The sequence below is a fragment of the Magnolia sinica genome, chromosome 12, assembly GCF_029962835.1.
Source record: "Magnolia sinica isolate HGM2019 chromosome 12, MsV1, whole genome shotgun sequence".
In the NCBI taxonomy this organism is placed as follows: domain Eukaryota; kingdom Viridiplantae; phylum Streptophyta; class Magnoliopsida; order Magnoliales; family Magnoliaceae; genus Magnolia; species Magnolia sinica.
Genome location: NC_080584.1, coordinates 63,831,828 through 63,856,473, shown reverse-complemented (window position 1 = coordinate 63,856,473; position 24,646 = coordinate 63,831,828). Strand labels below are relative to the sequence as shown.

The 24,646-nt window shown below is 40.8% G+C and overlaps 1 pseudogene; it reads left to right on the top strand.

Moving 5' to 3' along the window:
* Positions 1-15,660: 15,660 nt before the first annotated feature.
* LOC131220161 (uncharacterized) lies at positions 15,661-19,115 on the top strand (annotated as a pseudogene).
* The last annotated feature ends 5,531 nt before the right edge of the window (positions 19,116-24,646 follow it).

The following is a 24,646-nucleotide window of genomic DNA, read 5'->3' as shown; positions in this document are numbered from 1 at the left end:
AACATGCTTGAGTCCAGCGTCCAGACTACGGGCGATCTGGATGTGCACGTACATAGAGGTGGGTCCACACGGTGGATGGTGTAGATCAAAACCCACATCATGGTGGTCCCACACGTGGACGGTGTGGATACAAAACATACATCACGTGTGGGTTCCACACAACATGCTGACATCCAGACAGCAGCAATGCAGCTGCTGTGAGAGCACAACAGCCATTCCCTTTCACGGTAGGTGGGTCCCACGTGGGGCCCATCATAAGTTGATTTTCCATCTAATCCGTTCATAGAATTACAAAGACATGAACTAAAGAAGAAAAACAAATTTCATATCGATCCACAACTTTTGTGACCCAAAAAGGGTTTCAATGGTAGAAGTTAAATCTCCAGCTGTTTCTTGCAGTGTGGGCTACCTGAGTTCCTTGTACGGTTGATTTTTGAGATGGCCAGCTGATTATAGGGGGCCTATCAAATACACAGTGTTGATGGAAAACATATATCAGGATGGGGCCTAAGGTGGGGCCCACTGATCCTGCCCGTACCAAGCATAGTGTCCTCTGGACGCTGGCAGCAACAGCGTTCAGAGCTTCTTCATTTATTTTTTTATTTTTTTCTAAGGATTTCGATAGGTGGGGGCCCGCATTAGGAAAATCCACACCGACTACTAGTCTCCCCGGCTCGTAACAAATCTAACGAGTCCAATATGTAATATTTTTCGATGTATGAAAACATCACAGCAGGCCTTAACAGTTAAAATTGCCCAAAACCACTGTTTCCTACATTATGGCCCGTTAGAGATTCGGATTAGTTTCATTTTTTGACTCAATGCCTAAAATGAGATGAGAAAAAGGATGAATGGTGTAGATCAGATACATACATCAAGGTAGGGTCCATGTGAGCATGACCCACCAGCTTTTGAATTAAAGTTGATAAGCATTTCCTTTCACGTAGTCCAGGAGGCTGCCGGATGATCCTCTATGGACGGTGGACACAATACGCCCATCAATGTGGGTCCACATACATGTGGCCCACCAGCTACATCCGTCTAGGTGAGCCTATACAACTTTGTATGGCAGAGATCAAATGGGCCACACCCATCACAATAGAGGGAGAGACAGTGAGATAGAGGGGGCCGCCATTATGGGCTCCTCTTTACTTACAATCACATACATGAAAATAGATCCCATCACAAATGGACTTTACATCAAATATTAAGATCTAAGGCATGAGCACCCACCTTTTCCGCTTCTTCTTGGATCAATGGTAAGCTAAGCTCCTCGGCTTCGACTCTGACGGAGAATGATGGAGATTGAGTGGTTAGATTGGGTGGTAGGGAGGTGGGCCACACATGACTTCTTCCTCACCTAAGAAAACCATGGACGGTTGTTTTTTTTTTTTTTTGGGAGCTTGCTTAAAAATGGAGAAATGAGAGAGAGATGAGAGGGAGAGAGGTTGTAAGAGAGAGAGAGAGAGAGAGAGAGAGAGAGAGAGAGAGAGAGAGAGAGAGAGAGAGAGAGGGAGGGATGGGTGATGAATGGAATGAGTAATGGGTGAGTAAGTGATGTGTACTTGACATGTAAGGGATGAGTTGCTTTGACTTTGGTGTTGCTTTTGGGGATGGGATAAGTACTTGACATGTGAGGTAATTGATGGAATTGATTTGACATGTTGTAGAGATTCTCTTGAAATTTCACAAATGCGCTGCGTTTTTTTTAACTGAACGTGGGCCCACTTCTCCTGGCCTGGGTATCGCCTCGGTGCGTAATACACGGCGTTGGAACCGCGGCAACGGCGCGGTCGTAAGGATACAAGTTTCGAGTTAAGTCGACTCTTATATATGGGACATGACTCAAAGATCGCGTGCAAATACGGATAACAGATCGCAAGTCGTCGAAATTTGACCAGGAGAACCGCGGAAGTCTACGAAATGGTAAGGGCTAGGATACGGGTCTTATACTACAAGTTGGATGGCTGTAGTTACACCAACGACTTGTTTTCTCTAAACTAGCAAATTCTAAAGAAGCCCCAATGGATGGGCAGCTACAGTCCTTTGGCTATGATTTTTCCATAGCAGGATATTAATTGTGCCTTTCAATGTATAAATAAAAACAATTAGTATGAAAAGAAATATATTTTCAAGTGACCGACCTGTGTAGTGTATAGTATTTATCACATAGAGTTGTCACCCTAGTTGGACGTCTTATTACGGAGAAAAACATATACATAGTGGAGGTTCAGCTGAATTGTGGAAACCGTAGTTGTGTCATTTAATTGAAAATGTTAGTAATATTCATAAGAGGTGGAAATTCTGTGATTAATACAATATTTTTAAAATAGTTTTAAATTAGTGGAGGCTGCTCCTTCTCATATGTTCAACTCTTTTACAGAGTTGGGTGATCAGGAGGGGTATCTCTTGCGACCAGTAAGCAATCCGTGTTCTCCACGTTTCTGGACTTTGTGGCATGTATCCCTCACATGTGCACCGCTTTAGGACATGGGATGATTGTTTCGGTTTACCAGTTGAAGGTTTGGTACAAAGGGATGTTGTATGTGCCATTCATGGCGAGGATCATTTGATCAACAGTCTAGATCAAACTACAGATTGAAGGGTTGTCCTATGGTAACTCCATTGACCAAGATTGGAGGTTTCCTAACTTGAAAGCCACGATGATTGTTTTTTCTTTTTTATTTTTAAGAAAATACGGTAGATGCTGATCATTGAGAAGGAAACGGATTGGCTACTCCCGCTGCCACCAGCCAATGGCTGACGGTCGGTGCTCTGTGGGCCCCATCATGATGTATGTGTTTCATCCATGCTATCCATCTATTTTTCTAGATCATTTTATGGTATGAGACCAAAAATTAGATATCCCAATCTCAAGTGGACCACATTACAGGAAACAGTGTTGAATGAAGGTTGACCATTAAAAACTTTTTTGGGGCCATAAATGTTTTGGATCAAGCTGATCTTTGTTTTTCCCTTCATCTGGGTCTGTATGACCTAAACAATTAATGGATTTGATGTCAAAAAAACAGCACAGTGGGCCTTAGGAGGATTTTAATGGTGGATATCTAATCACTATTGTTTTCGTGTGGTGTGGTTCACCTGAGAATTATATCCTCTCTCCTCTTTTGGGATCAAGCCCTAAAATGATATGTAAAAATGTATGAATGGAATGGATGAAACACATACATCATGGCGGGGCTCACAGAGCAACGACCACCAGCCACCGGGCTGGTGGCGGGGGGAGTAGCCCATCCGATTGAGAAATCCTAGCCATCTGTTCAGCTGCCTGCAAATGGACACTAAATAAAAGATTGATGCCTACATTCTTCCATATCTTTTTTTTTCACTATCTTGATAATTTGATTAAATAACTTTGAAAAAGGATTGCATATTCTGTTTGGTAGATTTAGGAAAAGCTTTTCTTCATTGAGTTGTAGGCGGTGTGCTTTCTTTTTTATAAACCTAGTAAATGCTCTTCTTCTTTAAAAAATGAGACAGCACGTATTCTTTTATTTTTTTTATTTTTATTTTTTATTTTTGGCTAAATGTAGGAGAAGTAGAACTGTCAATGGGACAGGCTGGTCCATCCGGCTTTTGGGCCTGGATTGCCTCAGGCTGGACTTGTGATGGGTACCAGGCCTCGAGGCTGGGCGTAAGCTTAAAATTCAGGCTCTACAGCCCAGCTGGAATCTGTCCGGCTCGACTATTACTTACTCGCAATGGCAGTTTTGTTATAAAAGAAACTATGGGTATGTTCTTCCTCGTCAAATCACTAGGCGTTTCACCATAAATTAGGCTCAGGATCCAAAAATCAAACCTATCTGTTATTTAGGTGGACCGCACAATTAGAAACAATATAGAGGGCAACTTTCACCTTACAAACTGTTTCCCTTGGTATGGCTTATATGAATCACATATCGGTGTGATTTTTTGGGTTTTGGGTGTAGGTTCTATCCTATGTATGGCATCAAATATTGGATGGAGTGAATTTTACATAATCATCATGGTAAGCCATGTAAAAATCAAGGGTGTACATCTGTCTCCTAAATATGTCCGTTGGTGTACCCCACCTTAATTACACGTCAGCCTGATTTTATTTGCCTAATGCATATTCTGAGATAACACATCTAATGCCCACAGTGGATCTCACTTACACATCATGGTGGGCTCTATAAAAAATCAAGGATAGGATTCCTATAAATTTTTTTATCATTAATACTTTACTCTCAATTTTTTAGGTGTCCCACCATGATATGAATGTGAAATTTGCTCCTACCCTTAGATGCGTAATCACAAGTTATGACTAGGACCAAAAACTCAGGCTCCCTTGTGATTAAAGTGGGCCACAACAATGGAAATAGTTGAGAGATATTTTTTCATGGTTCATCATGATGATTATATGATATACACTCCAACCATTATATGCCATAAGAAAAAGTAAGTCTGTGATCCAAAACAAGAACCCCACATGTAAAACAGGAGAGACACGCCAAGGAAAACAGTTTAGAGGGTGAACATTACCCTGTATAGTATTTCTAATTATATGGTCTCCCAGAATCATGGGTGAGACTTATTTTTGGGCCTTGGTTTGGTTCTACCATTCAGTGATCTACCTAGCGGTCACAGTGGATTTTACATAACCAACATGGTGCGGTCCATTGAAGGTGCTTTCTTTGTCACTCTTTCCTCCCTCTATGGGCACCATTAAGCTTTTCACTGCAGAGCCTTCGACTGAAGGCACTTTCTTTGTCACTCTTTCTAATGGCAAGAGACATCCTTATCAACCTCCTCCACCAAGGAAAATTTCCACCGCACCCACAAGCAAACTGATATCACCTATGTTCATGTTTGAGATTTTTTTCATGAGGTATAATTTTGAGCTTAGGCTTGGGTTGAGTTCAGGCCAGGCTCAAGTTGGACTATTTTGGCCCGTCACTGGCCTGTGCTGAATTTGGACTTTGGTTTTAAAAAAGCAGGCCGGGTTTGGACACAGCTGGTCACCGCCCTAACCAAACCCATTACTTGGCATGTGACGTGGAAGGCATCTAAACTAGGGTGTCAATGGATCGGGGTCGGGCTTTGAAAATTAGAATTTTGAGTAGGCTGGCCTGACAACCCGGCCCAAATTAGTTCAAAACCCGGGCCGGGACCAACCTCAAGTCCAGCCCATTGACAGCTCTAATCTAAACGGGTGTTGGATTAGCAAGCCTGGACGCTATTTGCCTGTGCCCCACCCACAAAAAGTTCCCGTGGTTGGAAGTTATGTGGGCCAACAGAGACTCCAGTGAGCAATCCACTCTTTTTTTTTAATAACTTCATTCTGCATTCATATGGGAAGATATACAAATATTTCTGGTGGGCCACACAAAAGCCTATGGCCGCACCTATCCTGTATCAATCCTATGTATCCACAAATGAAGAAATTACCCGTCTATACGGATTGCACCTGAACCTACCCAGTCGAGGAAAAAAGAGGGCAATCCACTCCCTTAGTCAGTTTATAAAGCTTACGGTAGAATAGAGGTCCAAAAATCAGATAGATCCAAAACTCAGTTGAGCCATGCCTCAGAAAAGATTGGGAATTCAACACCCACCATTGGAAACTTTCTAAAGCCCACAGAAGTTAGGATGATATTTGTGCATATAGTTTATCTATTGGTAACCTAATGAATGGTTTGGATAGAATATAAACATCATGGTTGGCTAAAGGAAAGTTTCAAACAATAGTCCTGTTTTCATTGCTACTATTTCCTTTCATGTGGCACACCTATGTTTTGGATCTGTATAATTTTTGGATTCCTGCCATATATATATTTAGAAGTTGAAGTACGGACGAGAATCTCTGTGAGCCCCACATAAGCTTCCAACAGCAGGAACTTACTGTGGGTTGGGTTCGGTGGGGTGGGCGCATGGGCGATTCATATCCACAAAACCTGTGCTTTTAAAAATCACAACCCTTATTTTCTCCATAGCAGCTATTTTACTCGTGCATTTGTGGCCCACCTGATGAGTGGAAAGTACTGATATTTGGAACGGATGATCATTTTAACAGCATGCCTAGTAAGAAGGATGGAATGGATATTTCACAGGTAGGCCATTCCATATGGGGAGGTAAACAAACAGATGCACGTGAAATAACATTTTTTGTGAAATTAGGGTTCGTTGGAATAGTGGTAAATGGGGGCAAGTAGTGAAGATTTACTAGCAAAAAAAAAAAGAAAAGAAGATTTACTAGCAAATCATTTAATATTTGTATTTAGATGCTCTAATTTACTTGTAAGTCATTTAGTACTGATAAATGATTTACCATGTTGGAGGAAACAGTGGTTGTTAACCATTAAAAACTTTTTGTTGGTCACACTGTTTTGGATCAAGCTGAAATTTTTTTTCCATTAAAAACCTTTTGTGGGTCACACTGTTTTGGATCAAGCTGTTTAACCTTATGAATAAGTTAGATGAAAAAAAAAAAACATCATCATGGATCCTAGGAAGCTTGTAATGGTGGGCATTCAACGACCATTGTTTCCTTTGGTGTGATCCACCTAAAATATGCACCTTCTTCATTTTTGGTATCATGCTCTAAAATCAGCTTGCAAAACATCACTACCAAAAAAATGACCAAAGCTGACGGCCATGTGGTCGAATCACAATCAACCATCGGCAAAATCTTTGAGCTTTCTAGCTTTTTAATGATGGACATTCAATCACTGCTGTTTTCTGTGGTGTGGTCTGCCTAAGATTTAGATCTAACTCATTTTTGGAGTAAAGCCTTAAAATGATCTTAAGAAATGTATAGATGACATGGATAAATCACATAGATCATGATGGGCCCCATAGAGCATAGACCAAATGCTCCCTCGGAAGGGATTGGGCTGGTGTACGGCATACCAGCAATATAGCTGGCATTGACGTTACCAAGTCCTGTGGGTCCATCATGAGGGGGTGTTTGGTGCATGGTATTGGGAAGGATTAAGTGGGATGAGATTCCAAAAACAATTATCACATATGGCAGGATGGTCCCTGTTACCATGGGATAAGCTTAATTGAGAAATTTATCACTGTACGACCCATTTATGGCCCATTTACCCGTTGAAGCCCACCTCATTTTACCTTACCAGAATAAGCCGCAGCTGTACGGACGACTTGCCAAAGGTTGAAAATGCACTTTTTTCCTTCAAGCGGATCGGCTGGTGCTCGAACTATAAGTTGTACGAACGGTTCAAAAGAAATCAAAGTTACATGGCCCCACAGTTATGTATTTATTATATCCACAACGCATTCATCCATATTTCGAGATCATTTCGGAGCATTATCAAAAAATATATATATCCAAAGATCAACTGGACCACACCACAAAGAGCAGCAGAAAATTGATTTTCACCGTTGAAACTTTTATAGGGCCCACCATAACATTTATTTTCCATCCAATCTATTCATAAGGTCACAAAGACATGGATGAAGATGAAAAACAAATTTCATAATGATCCAAAACTTCTGTGACCCCTAAAAGGGTTTCAACGGTAGACGTTCAAAGCAGAATGGTAAAACTATTTGCTACGGTCAGACGTATAGCTACGGATTATACACGTAGCCATAGATACCATAATTCGTAGCCATAGATGTCTATCCGGGGGTGGGCTCGCCGAACTAGCGGCCCCAACGCCAATTGCTGGCCTGTTCGGCACACCCATCTGGCGGCCCCTATGGCTACGGATTATAACCATAGCCATAAACGGACTACCGTGACGGCAGTCTGTGCATTTTTATTTATTTTTTTTTTTACACAGAGAACTTTATTCTACCTATAATTTTCTCTAACACATATTTATATAAATATGTATATATATATATAAGCATATAAAATTTTTTCCTCTCTTTTTTTCATTTCTTTCTTTATTCATTTAATAAGAATATCTTCTAAACTAAAATTAGTTACTTGATGTACCCTATATGATGTTGAGGTAGGAGAAGCTAATTTAACCAACCAACCTGGATATTTCCAAGATTTCATCAGGTCGATGGTCGAAAATCCATTTCATTTAACGGTCAATTTCATTCATTTCATTTACTTTGTGATCAATTCCATGCATTTCACGGTCAATCCTGGTGATTCCGTTTTGATTCACGGTCATTTCCATGCATTTCATGGACAACTCCTTTCACTTCACGGTCATTTTTATGCATTTCACGGTCATTTCCTTACACTTCATGGTCATTTCCATGGATTTCACGGTCAATCCCGGCGATTCCATTTTGATTCACGGTCATTTCCATGCATTTCACAGTCAATTCCCTTCACGTCACGGTCATTTCAATGCATTTGACGGTCAATTCCCTTCACTTCATGCATTTCGCGGTCAATTCGCTTCACTTCATGGTCATTTCTCTGCAATTCACGGTGCCATTCTATTTCATAGTACAATCATTTCCATACATTTCACAGTCATTTTCATTCACTTCACGGTCATTTCCATGCATTTCACAGTCAATTCCGGTGATTCCGTTTCATTTCACGGTCATTTCTATGCATTTCATGGTCATTTCCCTTCATTTCATGGTCATTTCCATGCATTTCACTGTCAATCGCGACGATTCCATTTGGATTCACGGTCATTTCCATGCATTTCACGGTCATTCCCGGCGATTCCATATTGATTCACGGTCATTTCCACGCATTTCACGGTCAATTCCCTTCACTTCACGGTCATTTCCACGAATTTCACAGTCAATTCGCTTCACTTCACAGTCATTTCCATGCATTTCACGGTCATTTCCAGTGATTCCCTATTAATTCACAGTCATTTCCATGCATTTCACGGTCATTTCCAGTGATTCCATATTAATTCACAGTCATTTCCATGCATTTCACGGTCAATTCCCTTCACAGTCATTTTCACGCATTTCATGGTCAATTCGCTTCACTTCATAGTCACTTCCATGCATTTCGCAGTCATTCCCAGTGATTCCGTGTTGATTCATGGTCATTTCCACGCATTTCCCGGTCAATTCCCTTCACTTCACGGTCAATTCCATGCATTTCACAGTCAATTCCCTTCACTTCACGGTCATTTCCATGCATTTCACAGTCATTCTCGGCGATTCCATGTTGATTCATGGTCATTTCCATGCATTTCACGGTCAATTCCCTTCACTTCACAGTCATTTCCACGCATTTCACGGTCAATTCGCTTCACTTCGCGGTCATTTCCACACATTTTACGGTCAATTCCCTTCACTTTACAGTCATTTCCACGCATTTCATGGTCAATTCGCTTCACTTCGTGGTCATTTCCATGCATTTCATGATCATTCCCAGCGATTCTGTATTGATTCATGGTCATTTCCACGCATTTCACAGTCAATTCCCTTCACTTCACGGTCATTTCCATGAATTTCACGGTCAATTCGCTTCACTTCACAGTCATTTCCATGTATTTCACGATCATTCCCAGCGATTCCATGTTGATTCACAGTCATTTCGATACATTTCACGGTCAATTCCCTTCACTTCACGGTCATTTCCATGCATTTCACGGTCAATTCGCTTCACTTCACGGTCACTTCCATGCATTTCACGGTCATTCCCGGCGATTCCGTGTTGATTCACGGTCATCTCCATGCATTTCACGGTCAATTCCCTTCACTTCACGGTCATTTCCACGCATTTCACGATCAATTTACTTCACTTCACAGTCATTTCCATGCATTTCACGGTCATTTCCACGCATTTCATGGTCAATTCTCTTCACTTCACGGTCATTTCCAAGCATTTCACGATCAATTCGCTTCACTTCATGGTCATTTCTATGCATTTCACGGTCATTCCCGGCAATTTCGTGTTGATTAACAGTCATTTCCACGCATTTCACGGTCAATTCCCTTCAGTTCCCAATCATTTCCACACATTTCACGGTCAATTTGCTTCACTTCACGGTCATTTCTATGCATTTCATGGTCATTCCCCGTGATTCCGTGTTGATTCACAATCATTTCCTCGCATTTCATGGTCAATTCCATTCACTTTATACTCATTTCCACGCATTTCACGATCAATTCGCTTCACTTCACAGTCATTTACATGCATTTCACGGTCATTCCCGGCGATTCCATGTTGATTCACGGTCATTTCCACGCATTTCATGGTCAATTCCCTTCACTTAACGGTCATTTCCACGCATTTCACGGTCAATTCGCTTCACTTCACGGTCTTTTCCATTCATTTCATGGTCATTCCTGGCGATTCCGTGTTGATTCACGGTCATTTCCATGCATTTCATGGTCAATTCCCTTCACTTCATAGTCATTTCCACTTATTTCACAGTCAATTCGCTTCACTTCATGGGAATGATAGTGAAATGCATGGAAATGATCATGAAGTGAAGCGAATTGACCATAAAATGATCGTGAAATGCATGGAAATAACTGTGAAGTGAAGGGAATTGACCACAAAATACGTCGAATTGACTGTGAAGTGAAGCAAATTGATCGTGAAATGCGTGGAAATGACCATGAATCAATACGGAATCGCCGAGATTGACCGTGAAATGCATGAAAATGACCATGAAGTGAAGTGAATTGAACGTGAAATGTGTGGAAATGACCGTGAAGTGAAGGGAGTTGACCGTGAAATGCATGGAAATGACCCTGAATCAACACGGAATCATCAGGAATGACCATGAAATGCATGGAAATGACCGTGAAGTGAAGGGAATTGACCGTGAAATGCATGGAAATGATGTGAAGTGAAACGAAATCGCCTAAAATGACCGTGAAATGCATGGAAATGACCATGAAGTTAAGGGAAATGACCGTGAAATGCATGGAAATGACCGTGAAGTGAAGCAAATTGACAGTAAAATGACCGTGAAATGTATGGAAATGACCGTGAAGTGAAGGGAATTGACCGTGAAGTGAAGGGAATTGATCGTGAAATGTGTGGAAATGACCGTGAAGTGAAGGGAATTAACCATGAAATGCATGAAAATGACCACGAATCAACACGAAATCACCGAGAATGACTGTAAAATGCATGGAAATGACCGTGAAGTGAAGCGAATTGACTGTGAAATGCGTGGAAATGACCGTGAAGTGAATGGAATGACCGTGAAATGCATGGAAATGACGGTGAAGTGAAGCGAATTGACCATGGAATGCGTGGAAATGACTGTGAAGTGAAGGGAATTGACCGTGAAATGCATGGAAATGACCGTGAATCAACTCGGAATCGTCGGGAATGACCGTGAAATGCATGGAAATGACCGTGAAGTAAAGAGAATTGATCGTGAAATATGTGGAAATGACCGTGAAGTGAAGGGAATGACTGTGAAATGCATGGAAATGACGTGAAGTGAAGCGAATTGACCATGGAATGCGAGGAAATGACCGTGAAGTGAAGGGAATTGACCGTGGAATGTATGGAAATGACCATGAATCAACACGGAATCACCGGAAATGACCATGAAATGCATGAAAATGACTGTGAAGTAAAGTGAATTAACCGTGAAATACGTGGAAATGACCGTGAAGTGAAGGGAATTGACCGTGAAATGCGTGGAAATGACCGTGAATCAACACGGAATCGCTGGGAATGACCGTGAAATGCATGAAAATGACTGTGAAGTGAAGCGAATTGACTGTGAAATGCGTGGAATTGACCGTGAAGTGAAGGGAATTAACCGTGAAATGCGTGGAAATGATCGTGAATTAACATGGAATCGCCGGGAATGACCGTGAAATGCATGGAAATGACCGTGAAGTGAAGCGAATTGAATGTGAAATTCGTGGAAATGACCATGAAGTGAAGGGAATTGACCATGAAATGCGTGGAAATGATCGTGAGTCAACACAAAATCGCCGGGAATGACCGTGGAATGCATGGAAATGACTGTGAAGTGAAGCAAATTAACCATGAAATGCATGGAAATGACTGTGAAGTGAAGGAAATTGACTGTGAAATGCATGGAAATGACCGTGAATCAACACGGAATTGCTGGGAATGACCGTGAAATGCACGAAAATGACCGTGAAGTGAAGCGAATTGACCGTGAAATGCGTAGAAATGACCGTGAAGTGAAGGGAATTGACTGTGAAATACGTTGAAATGACCGTGAATTAACCCGAAATCACCGGGAATGACTATGAAATGCATGGAAATGACCGTGAAGTGAAGCGAATTGACCATGAAATGCATGGAAATGACCATGAAGTGAAGGAAATTGACCGTGAAATGCATGAAAATAACCGTGAATCAACACGGAATCGCCAAGAATGACCGTAAAATGCATGGAAATGACCATGAAGTGAAGCAAATTGACTGTGAAATTCGTGGAAATGACCGTGAAGTGAAGGGAATTGATCGTGAAATGTGTGGAAATGACTGTGAATCAACACGGAATCGCCAAGAATGACCGTGAAATGCATGGAAATGACCGTGAAGTGAAGCAAATTGACCGTGAAATGCATGGAAATGACCGTGAAGTGAAGGGAATTGACTCTGAAATGCATGGAAATTGCCGTGAATCAACACGGAATCGCCGGGAATGACCGTGAAATGCATGGAAATGACCATGAAGTGTAGGGAAATGACCGTGAAATGCATAAAATTGACCGTGAAGTGAAGGGAATTGACCGTGAAATACATGGAAATGACCGTGAATCAAAATGGAATAGCCGGGATTGACCGTGAAATGCATGGAATTGATTGCGAAGTAAATGAAATGAATGAAATTGACCGCTAAGTGAATGAAATGGATTTTCGATCATCGACCTAATGAAATCTTGGAAAATAACTAGGTTTATTGGTTAAAGTAGCTTCTCCTATCGCAAAATCATATAAGGTACATCAAGTCACTAATTTTAGTTTAGAAGATATTCTTGTTAAATGAATAAAGAAAGAAATGAAAAAAAGAGAGAAATTTTTTTTATATGCGCTATATATATATTTATATAAATATCTGTTAGAGAAAATTATAGGTAGAATAAAGTTGTCCATGTAAATAATAATAATAATAATAATAATAATAATGCACAGACTGTCGTCACAGTAGTCCGTTTATGGCTACGGTTATAATCCGTATCCATAGAGGCCGCCAGATGGGCGCGCCGGATAGGCCACCAAATGGCGTGGGGGCTGCTAGTTCGGCAAGCCCACCCGGGATAGACTTCTATGGCTACGGATTAGGGTATCTATGGCTACGGTTATAATCTGTAGCCATATGTCTGACCGTAGCAAATGACTTTACCATTCTGCTTTGAACGTTTACCGTTGAAACCCTTTTAGGGGTCACAGAAGTTTTGGATCATTATGAAATTTGTTTTTCCTCTTCATCCAGGTCTTTGTGACCTTATGAATAGATTGGATGGAAAATAAATGTTATGGTGGGCCCTATAAAAGTTTCAACAGTGAAAATCAATTTTCTGCTGCTCTTTGTGGTGTGGTCCAGTTGATCTTTGGATATGATTTTTTTTTTTTTTGATAATGCTTCGAAATGATCTCGAAATATGGATGAACGTTGTGGATATAATAAATACATAACTGTGGGGCCATGTAACTTTGATTTCTTTTGAACCGTTCGTACAACTCAGAGTTTGAGGAGCGTCAGCGCTCGTCTTCGAGCACCAGCCGATCCACTTGAAGGAAAAAGTAGGGGCATTTTCGACCTTTGGCAAGTCGTCCGTACAACTGGGGCTTATTCTAGTAAGGTAAAATGAGGTGGGCTTCAACGGGTAAATGGGCCATAAATGGGTCCTACCGTGGTAAATTTCTCAAGCTTAATTCCATGCTATGTTTGTAATACAGTGGCATATTAAATGGATATACCCACCATCATTTGAAACTTTTGAGAATAATTCGTGTGTTATATACAAACTGTTCATCTGTTTTGTAACCTCATTTTTTTTTTCATGTGCGTAAAAATGAGGTAGATCCAAAACTTATGTGACCCAAAAGAAGTTTTCAACGGTAGGTATTCAATCCCCGCTGCTTTCTACGGTGGGATCCATTTGAGCTTTAGATCTACCTAATTTTTTGGTGATGCTCTAAAATGATCTCAGAAAATGAGTATACTGCATGTATATAGCCTACACATCATGGTAGGACCTACACAACTTGCTAACATTAGGTGGAATTTGCATGAGACCCGATGCAATTCCTTCTCCTGTAATTCCAAGCTTTTCCACTCTTCCCCGACATTGAGTGGAATTGGCACGGAACGAAATCCAATTCCATCCCACCTAATCCCATCTAATACTATGCAGCAAACGCCCCTTGAGGTATTTATTATATCCCAACTGTCCTTTCTTTTAGCGAGCTCGTCCCAAGTCTTGAACCCAAAAATAAGACAGAACCAAAGATTAAGTGAACCACACTGCAAAAAGCTACGACAGATTGAACGTCTACCATTGAAACTCTTTTAAGTATCACAGAAGTTTTGGATCAATGTGATATTTGTTTTTCCTCTTCATCTAGGTCTATGTGACCTTATGAACGGATTGGATGGAAAATAAACACTATGGTGGGCCTACAAAAGTTTTAAAGGTGAGAATCATTGCCACCACGGCTATTTCTAGTGTGGTCTATTGAGCTTTGGATGCGAATCATTTTATACGTCATGCTCTAAAATGCTCTCACAAAATAGAGAACGGTGTGGATATAATAAATACATCATTTTTGGGTCCATGTAACTTTGATCTTCTTTGAACGGTTCGTACAGATCGGAGCTCGAGGAGCTACGACGCCCATCTTTGTAGGACACGTGCCCTAGTGTGCGGGACACCAGCCAATCCACGTCCCTCTCAAACTCTTTCCGTAAAATGCTCTCCTCTCTAGGGGTGCACATTTAACCGGTAGAACCGTGGAACCGGACCGGAACCGACCAAATGGTCCGATTTGGTCCGGTTCTAGAGTGCACCGGCTCCGGTTCTGGTTCCAAAAATCAAAGAACTGGTGACATCGGTTTGGTTCTTGGTTTGGGGGTATATAAAACCGAACCGAACCGTGAACCGATCCGTAGAACCAAACCGTAGATCCGATCCATAGAACCGAACCATAGAATTGAACTATGGAACCGAACCAATGTATTTTTGCACACCTTATAATTGTTTTCTTTAGAACAATTATTTTCGTAAATGTATTTTTGCACACCTTATATAATATCTAAACCATTCATCAAATGGACCACAACATGGATGGACATGGGCGACCAATTGGGCTGGATTATAAAAAGCCCAGAACCATGGAACCGATCCGGAACTGAACCGGTTTTAACGGTTCGGTTCCGGTTCGGTTCTAGGGTGCCAACGGTCCAGTTCCAGTTCCGAATTTCCTAGAACCGTTAGGAACGGTTCGGTTCCGGTTTCACCCCGGAATCGGACCAAACCGAACCGTGTGCACCCCTACTCCTCTCTCTTTCGAAGCCCTTTCTGTCAAAACCCCTTTCTCATTTCCTCACTCTCCCCCTCCCCCTCCCTTTCTCATTCCCTCGCTCTCCAGGTTTGCATGTGATGATTCCAACAGAGAAGAGGCAGTGGCAGAGGTTCAAGGGGGCTCTAATGGCAGACGTGGAAAGGATTTTGGGGGCTGTTAGATTTGGGCGATGGCCTGACCTGATGGGTTTGAGCGGACTACAATGAGGGTGGATTCGGCCTGATCGGATTGCAATGGGCGACATCTATGGTCGAAGGTTGGATGAGGACAGAGGTTTTCAGCGGTTGCGGCTAAGGAGAGATGGGTTTTCAGTTTTCAATGAGGGGACAGTGGTGGGTTTCGATGAGCAGAGATGATAGGTCTGAGTTGATGCCGAATCTGTAACACAGGCAGATTAGAGATGGTGACGGATCTCAGCAGATGTCGGATTTGGTGAGTGAAGATGGAGACCCGAGCTCGAGCAGTGCCATTACTTCAGAAGGTGATGTCAATGGCTATCAACATACTGCTATATCTACATTAAATGTAGATGTCCTCCATTCAAGTGAGGATCTGCGGGTTTCTTTGCTATAAAAAGAGTTGCAGGGGACTTGCTCTTGAAGAGGACAATTTTTTTCATCTGTTGCGACCATGAAGAAAGTCTTTGATCAGATTATTAGGGACCTGTTAGAAGTGCTCTTTGATCTTTGTTTATAAATTGTGTAATTTTCATTGGTTTGGTGATAAATTGTTCTTGAAGTGCTTAGGCTGTTTTAGTACTTGCATATTGGAATTAATCAAAACTTGTGGAAAAAGATCATCAAAACTTGTGGAAAAAGTAGTGATCTGGCCCACGTTTGCCACAACTTGTATTTATGAATTTATGATGCTCTTTCGTTTCTATTAACTAACGATGTTGTGGCCCAACTGACAAAATAGAGAAATAGATCAGTTACCGACTGTACACAAAAATAGAACTGTACTAACATTAGATTGAGTGGATGCTACAAAAGATGTTCCATACTTGAGATCTTTATATGGAGACGTGGTCTTCTAAACTTCAGAATGTCTATTTGTTTAAGAGAAACACTAGCATGATGTGCTTCATAGAAGTTCCATGTAGTGTCATCCCAACATATACAGGGAAATGCCTATAGAGGTGATCAGGACCGTTTAGCGGGCAGACTGGCACATGGATGCACCAAAGGCTGGAAATATAGAGATTGGATGACCCCAACCTTCCAATAGTCATAAATTTTCCCACTGAAAATGGATTGTTGCTGTTGTTTTAGTTAGGCAAAGATCATCATGTGGTTCACATTCTTTTTTTAGTTAGCCAAAGATATCATGGCTCTGGATGTACTCATTTGCTGGTTCAAGAAATTGCTAGTGGTTCACATTCTTTTTTTCTTTTTCTTTTTTGTTTTTGTTAGCTTGTTAGTACACACCCCATTGTTAGTACACCCCACTTGGGAATCGATACCAAGACCTCAGTGTTGAAACAATGCTATCTTCACTCAATCTACCACTTGAGCAATGGATTGGTGTCTAGTGGTTCACATTCAACGGACAAGTGTGGCTAGCCTGATGAGGACCTGCACTCTCCCGTGTCTCCCAATGGTCATCTTTCCAGTTTATCGATTTAGTCACTATTTGAACCCTCAACAACTGCGTCATGGGTGCAGAGCCCGCAAGTTGATTTACAGTGTAACAGTGAGGTGTTGGCCTCTGAAAATGTCTTTGATCCCTACAAAGTTTGTGGAACACTAAGGCGGGCAGACATTGGAAACTATGGTTTATCAATTGAGGTTTCTTAGATGTCAGTTGGGAAGAAGCAACTAGAGTATGCTTCTGGAGCACTGCGGAGGTTCAAGTAACATGTTCCACCATTTTATTTATATTTATATTTATATTTATTTATTTATTTTGTGGAATGCTTGAAATGTAAATTCTTAATAAGTCCTTGGATGGGAACAGTCTATTGACACTGACATGCTGTTCTGTTTTGGGTACAGATTGCTGGTTGAGCAATTGGCAAAAGTCAACCCAATCAACTTGAGCAACGACGAGAAGCTAGCTTTCTGGATCAACTCATACAATGCTCTGATCATGCATGTATGTTTCTCAATTTAGTTCTTATTTATGTGGATTGTTAAGGCAACTCACTATAAAGTATAAAGAGACACCTCATCAGAGAAGCAAAATGGAAAAAGAAAAGGTGATGACTGATCATCAATTTCAATATTCTGATATCTGGATTTATTTTAGGCTTACTTGGCGTATGGTGTTTCAAGAAGCGACTTGTAGCTTTTCTCTTTGATGCAAAAGGTTTGGCTCTTTCATAACATTACTATCCCTTGTTCTCCTGGTCTAGGAGTTATTTTATGTTAATTCTATAAATAGTTCTCTTTACAGAATGGTGTGGTTTAGTGCCTGTCCTGTAATTATTAGTTCATATGCATGTGCTTTTGTAGATCTCAGTGGCATAATTGATGTATAAATTGTTTCGCAGTTTTCTATGATTGAATTTGCATTTATTCGATTGATGGTTCTTATATGTATGGGCATCTCTTTGCAGAGTGCTTGTTGTCTACATAGGTCGCTAGCCTCCTGAATTTGTTATCCTTACTAGTCACTATAATCATGTACAATAATGCATAATGCAGGTGCTTGTATTCCTTGTTCAGAGACTGATCAAACCATGTGGACTGGAGTGGTTGTGGCTCTATCTAAGAAATCCTAATTGATTAATGCCTTGCTCGTTAGTTTTTCTCGAGAATAGAATATTTGAAAGAATTGAGGATGCCCCATAAAGCTGTGGACATTTTGGGCTGTATTCCTGTTTCATTAATGAAACATGAAACAAAAGAAGGTTCTCATGTCATGATTCTTTAGTGATTTTTGTGCATTGAATAAACTGAATGCTGCTTTCTGTTTCTTTTCAGGCTGCACACACCGTTGGGGGTTTCATTCAATGCAGCCACCATTGAATATGCAATTTTGAAGATGAAGCCTCCGCTCCATAGGTCGCAAACCGTATGAGACTTCATAAGTAGTTTCTCTGTGTTCCTTTTGACTCCTTTATGGGACCTTGTCAACCTGATTTAGATTAATACCTCAAGCTTGGCATTCTCAGGCATTGCTTCTTGCTCTCCACAAGCTAAAGATATCAGATGAGCAGAGGAAGTATCAACTGCGAACCGCTTGTGGCCTTTGCTCTCAGCTATGGGATGTACTCCTCTCAAGCGGTAACTTTGCTGGCAATTTCTTTTTCTGCGTGATGGTCATTTCATGCATGGGAATCAATATTACACCGCGTTATCTTCTGCGATTAACTCTCTGATAAATCATTTCTATTGCCAACCATTAGAATTCTTCGATGTAATTTGTGATGGTCTGATTTCCTAGCCAATAATTATAGTGTTGTTGGAACACCACTTGCTCATAATCACTAGGGAGAAATTATGTTCGAAGAAGGTGTCTCATCCGCGGTCATGATCGGATGGGCGCCTTGTTCTATCGGTCATGTGAGAGCTGTAACTACTACCACCATGCAGAAGCACCAGATTTCAATTTGAACACAAGCAACTTCACTTTCTTTTGTTCCAGCATGTTCATGTAATCAAAATATCACTATACTTCTGCTAACAAATCGAGGAAGTCTTCTATACACAACAAGTCATTAAAATTGAGAAGTTCGACCTTACCTTGATAGTTTTTTTCAGCACGATATAGTCGTTCACCTACATGGATTGGTCGTCGAGTAATGACGCCATCGACATCCTCGTCGTTGGAGCTTGACCTATTTGGGATTGCCCTGTGATTTGCCTCCAGAAATGCCCTACGAAAAACGGGTTGTGTCGTACAATGATCATGGGGTGGCTGAGTGTTTCCGTGGGCTTAAATAGGAATTAAAACATCTATAATATGGTCGAGGGTTGCCTTTAGGCCTTGCATGGTTAATCGACTCTCCTGGTGGAAATGTTCTATTCTTTCCAATAAATAATGAATCCTTAAATCACCATCCATAGGATTTTAATTCATTCCATTGTTAGTTGTCATCAGCACAAGGGGAGTCCTTGCTCTGATACCACTTGGCACAAGGTGGGACGTGAAGAAGTCGATCCCCATCTTTCTCAGGGGATAACTATTTTGAATCCACGGAGCGCTCTGGACTCCTTATAGAGCTTCCTCAAATTTAGGGAGATACAATCAGAAATAATTCCAATAAATTCGAAATAACTTGATTGATGATTAAAAATAATAATTAAAAAAAATAAATAAATAGAAAACAAAGTTACAACTCTTTAAATTAGGAACTCAAACCTAGGAGGGAGTTTTAGACTTAAACTCCAACTCAAACACCCTAAGAACGTGACTTACTGTAAATAGTAAACTTACTATTTATAGACAACCTCTATTCCTATTTGACTTTGTGGTTTTCGGCCAAAAATAGTAAGTGTCCTATTTGGCCTAACCAAAGTATTCTCCTAACTTTTCTAAGCCATTTTCATGTTAGGCACTAATTCTACAACTCAAAGGATAAAAAATTATACTTGAACTAAAACTTATGATTTATAGTAAAAACAAAATTAAACAGGACTTTTGACCATTGATCTGAGGGAATCTCATAAATACGGTGTAGGCAACGCAGCATAGTGGGGTTTTTTTTTTTTTGGCTTAAGTAGGTCCTTCAACCCCAAAATCATATATGATATGTCAAAAAACTTATCCCGGTTTACAAGATACGATTGATTTAAGGTTATAACAGTCTGGATCATTTCCACCTCTGATTGGGCCTTCTCTGGTCCATCTTTGCCATGAATGTGCCCGCTGTCCGCTCTACATCACAACCTCTAGCCACCCTTCCCCCAGTGGTTGTCAATCACGTAGCGTAAGGGACATACCATGGGCAGTCGGAGTGACACTTCGATCAAGAAGAACTGGTAAGCCCATAATAGTTGCTCATCTGGGACGATGTTACATGACTCATTTAGGAATATGGGGTCTAACAAAACAGCCGACGCATTCCTCCGTTGATTTATAGGAAATCATACTCTGAGAGAGTCGATCAATAATACAAGATTTCAAGAGATTTCAAGTTCCCTGAGTTCACACTTTTCTCCGGAGAAGGGGAGACCTCTATAATCAATCACATCGGTCACTTCACTGTATAGTGTAGTAAGTCATCTCATAATGATTTTTTAAAACTCATGTCATTTGCGAATTCTTTAATAACAACCGCTTTCACATGGTACATAAATCTCTTTGCTAACTCAGTCCAAGCCTGGAATGATATGGAAGAGAGGTTTCACATGCAGTTCCACTGAACTGAGCTTGAGGTGTCGGCCATAACTGACTTGTTTAGGCTTGACAACTGCCTAACGAGATGATCGAGCAGTTCAATGCCCGATTCAAGGGTGCCAAAAATCGTTATCTAGTGATCCCCAAGGTTGAGTTTCTGGGCTCGCCTTAGAAGGCATGGGTTTCGAGTTTAGAAAGCAGTTTGAAGGCATGCACATTGAACATTTGTTTGAGTTGTTAACTAGGGCAATCCAATACAAGCACATCATCAAAATAAAAAGCAACGAATGAGCACATCCAAGGGCACATCTTATCATGACCCGAACTATTAGTTGGTTGTAGTGGAAATAATCATCACATGGTCGAATAAAGACCACGACCCCTGTTACGAGGCGGCCATGGCCAAGATAGTTGGCACGTGACTTTGTGAGTGTTCTGCCCTTAAAAAGGTCAAGTAAAAGGCCTCGCCCTGTATAAACTCAAGGAAAGGTTCCTCTGAAACTCTAAGGCATTATACTTTTGATATCTCTATTGCTTAGGAGATGTTATACATTCTATTGGAAGCCAAGTTCATCATGCTTTCAGACTACCAAAAGATTCCATCAACCAAAGATTCCAACAACCAAGGAACTCGAATAAGAGATATCGGCAAGTAAAACAGTACTAAGATTCATTCTACTAATAATTGTAACATGTTCAGGAATATAGTACATGAGAACATGAACAAAGATCTCTTTAATTTCTCAAAAAAAGAGGAGGTGATGGGAATTGATGGCGGCCAACGTCAACATAGTTGTAATTGAGATGATAATGACCTAAGGAAAAGCGTGTGGAAATGGTACATCATCCAACAGCCCTGGTCAGCCAATGCCCAATCAGTCAACCACCCACACTGCAGGTTGAGATATGGTCGATCATTATCAAGGTTACTGATAGTCGGACATGAGCACAAGCAAAGGGCTCAACCCTAGCCCCAGAGGAAAGGTTCATTTCAAAGGGAGTAATCATGAAAGACCGGTTAGCTAAAACCAAGGATAAAAGGAAAGCCGCAATGGTCAACCAAAACCAAAAAAGTTGGAATATCGTTAAACCTTCCTAGAAGCTCATTCTACATGAATCCTTGTCCGTCATACTTGTCATAAGAGGATAACTTGTGGAGGGATCCTGATCTAGATGCACTAAGTTGCCCAATCTGGACAACATTTCAAAACTTGTGTCTGGAACTTAAAACAAATTGGTGTTTAGAGACAAACTATTAATGGATGAAAGGGCATCCAAATACGGTAGAATGCTTCTATTGAAGTGGTTACAACTCAAATTAAAGTGATCTAGCTTGCTCAATCTCCGCTATCTTTTGAAACCTGCATATGGATGATGTCTTGTGTTTAGGACCTGCTTAGAACAGGGGAATAATCCCAACCATTATTAATCTTTCATTAAAAATAAAATAAAAATATTTACTCAAAAACATAACATGCCCAAGAGGAAACACTTAAGAGGCCCCTTTGTTTCCAAGAGGCTCCCTTCCCTTAGATCTTGTATTCAGCATGAAACAGATGGCAATGCCATAGTGAATTAAGATACGAAGGTAAAAAGAATGCTTTCCTATATTTATGTGGGGGATGGCCTCAGATCCCAATAAATCTGTTTTTTTTTTTTTCTTCTCTGTTATCATTGAAGCCTTAATATTAATTAAATGTGCCCACTTGTTTGTCTCAAGTCCAACTTGAAATCGACAGAATTACAATTTAGAAGTCCGCCAGTCGAGCGCGTTTTGATGCACTATCAAATTGAATTTCAAATCCAGCATGGATACTGGTTGGTGCTGGAAAACCTCTGTGGGTTCCACCATGATGTATCGTATCCACGCCGTCCATTCAAGTTGCAAACTCATTTTAGGGAATGAGACCAAAAAATGATACAGATCCAAAGCTCATGTGGGCCACACCACCGTGGAAACCTTCCTAGTGCCCACTCAGGATGTTTGTTTTCCATTGGACCTCCTCATAAAGTCACATAAACCTGGATGAAGGCAAAACAGACAAATCTGCTTTATCCAAAACTTTTGTAGCTCACAGGAAGTTTTCGACAGTAGGAATTCAATCTCCACTGTTTATGTGGCGTGCTCCACTTGAGCTTTGGATCTGCTTCACTTCTGTGATGATGATCCAAAATGACCTGGAAAAATGGATAGACTGCATGAATGGTTGGCACTAGAGGATCACTACATAATCTGAGTCCTCTCACCTCCTTCCTCTCTCTTTAATCACTTTAGGTTAAAGCTATAGGTGGCTTCTTTTGACCGATCTCCAACGACAAAAGCCCTCTAAAAGAAAATAATAATAATAAGAAGAAGAAGAAGAAAGCACTGAAACCTATCTTTGTTTTTCACCACAGTTGAGCTTATAATACGACAGAAGATGTAATATTATTTTCTGCTAATACTGATGGCAAGAATCGACAAGCATCTCAAAATGTGAAATTTCAAATGTGATTTTGATATGCATGTGAAAGACTCTCAACTCTGCATCTATCAGTAAGATCTATCTGATTTTAGATTGGAGGGATAGAGAGCAATTCAGTATCTTATATTTCAAATCCAAAACTTCCAGATAGAATGTTTGGACATGTGACTGAGGCATGGCCACTGAATCCAGTTCAAAAAAATTGTTTTAAACTGATGTTATCAATCTCAGTTTAATTTCTTTACAATTAATCCACTTAAGTTAAGAGGGGAAGCGTCCTTCAAAATTATTGAAGCGTTGATCAAGAGTCCTGAGGGATGAAAGTGAACCCAAATAGAGGAAAATGCTTTCGTTGAAGGAGTTCAAGGTACTCTAGGTTGGGCAATCTGGACCATCTTTTGAAACCTGCATATGGGTGATGTCCTGTATTTAGAGCCTACTTAGAACAGGGGAAAACTCCCAACCATTCTTAATCTTTCATTAGAAAATTAAATAAATTTCCTCAAATGCATCATGCCGAAGAGGAAACACCAGGGGTCTTTATTTTCCAACACACTGCGTTAGATCTTTAGTTCAGCATGAAACAGATGGTGATGCTGGAGTGAATTAAATTGCAATGGTTAAAAATGTTTCCCTGTATTTATGTAGGAGAAGGCCTCAAATCCCAACAACTGTGGTTCTTTTTTCTTTTCTTTTTTTCTCCCAAGTCATCCTCATTGTAATTGAAGCCCTGTTTTTTTCAGGTCCAAATTGAAATTGACAGAATTACAGTTCAGAAATGAGAAATCCCTGATATGAATGCCAACGAGTTAATTACAGTTCATAAATAAGTGCTCCAAATGCACTCTCAGAGTTGCACTCCAAATGACATCTTTCAAATTCAATTTACTGGGCCATCAAGGAAGAATGTTAAGATTGTAGGAGATAAAGGTACCTTCATCATCAACCCAACCAACGAGGTTATTCCCGGCTCCGTAGTTCTCCAAAGGATGGAAGTAAGTCGGCATTTAGATACCATTCTCTCAACTCGTATTCCCTTGTATTATTGAGAGAAATTTCAGTCACTCGGCCTGTCCCATTGCTGCACTTGATTCTTTCCCAACTACAACAGTCGGTCCCATCCTCCCATGTAGGAAGAGAAGACCCATTCCGGTAATTGATGGAAGCTTTGATCTCCAAGAGAGAAGTCCTCTCCTTGTCCAAGCACCCAAGACACTCATCACTACAGTACTGAACAAAAACCAAAGCCCACAACCACATAACCAATGCCCAATCCATGGAAATTGTATTAGTTTTCTCCTCTGTATTCCAGCGGGAGAATGTGCTTCAATTTGTTAAGCGTAAAAGTTTTAAGTTTGGTCAGGGTCAAGGGACGCATGGAAGAGCTGATGTGTGTAGCAGATTGGGTTGGGTTTTAAGCGACGGTGCTCTGTAGGCCCCACTATAATGTTTATTTTATCCATTTCGCGTA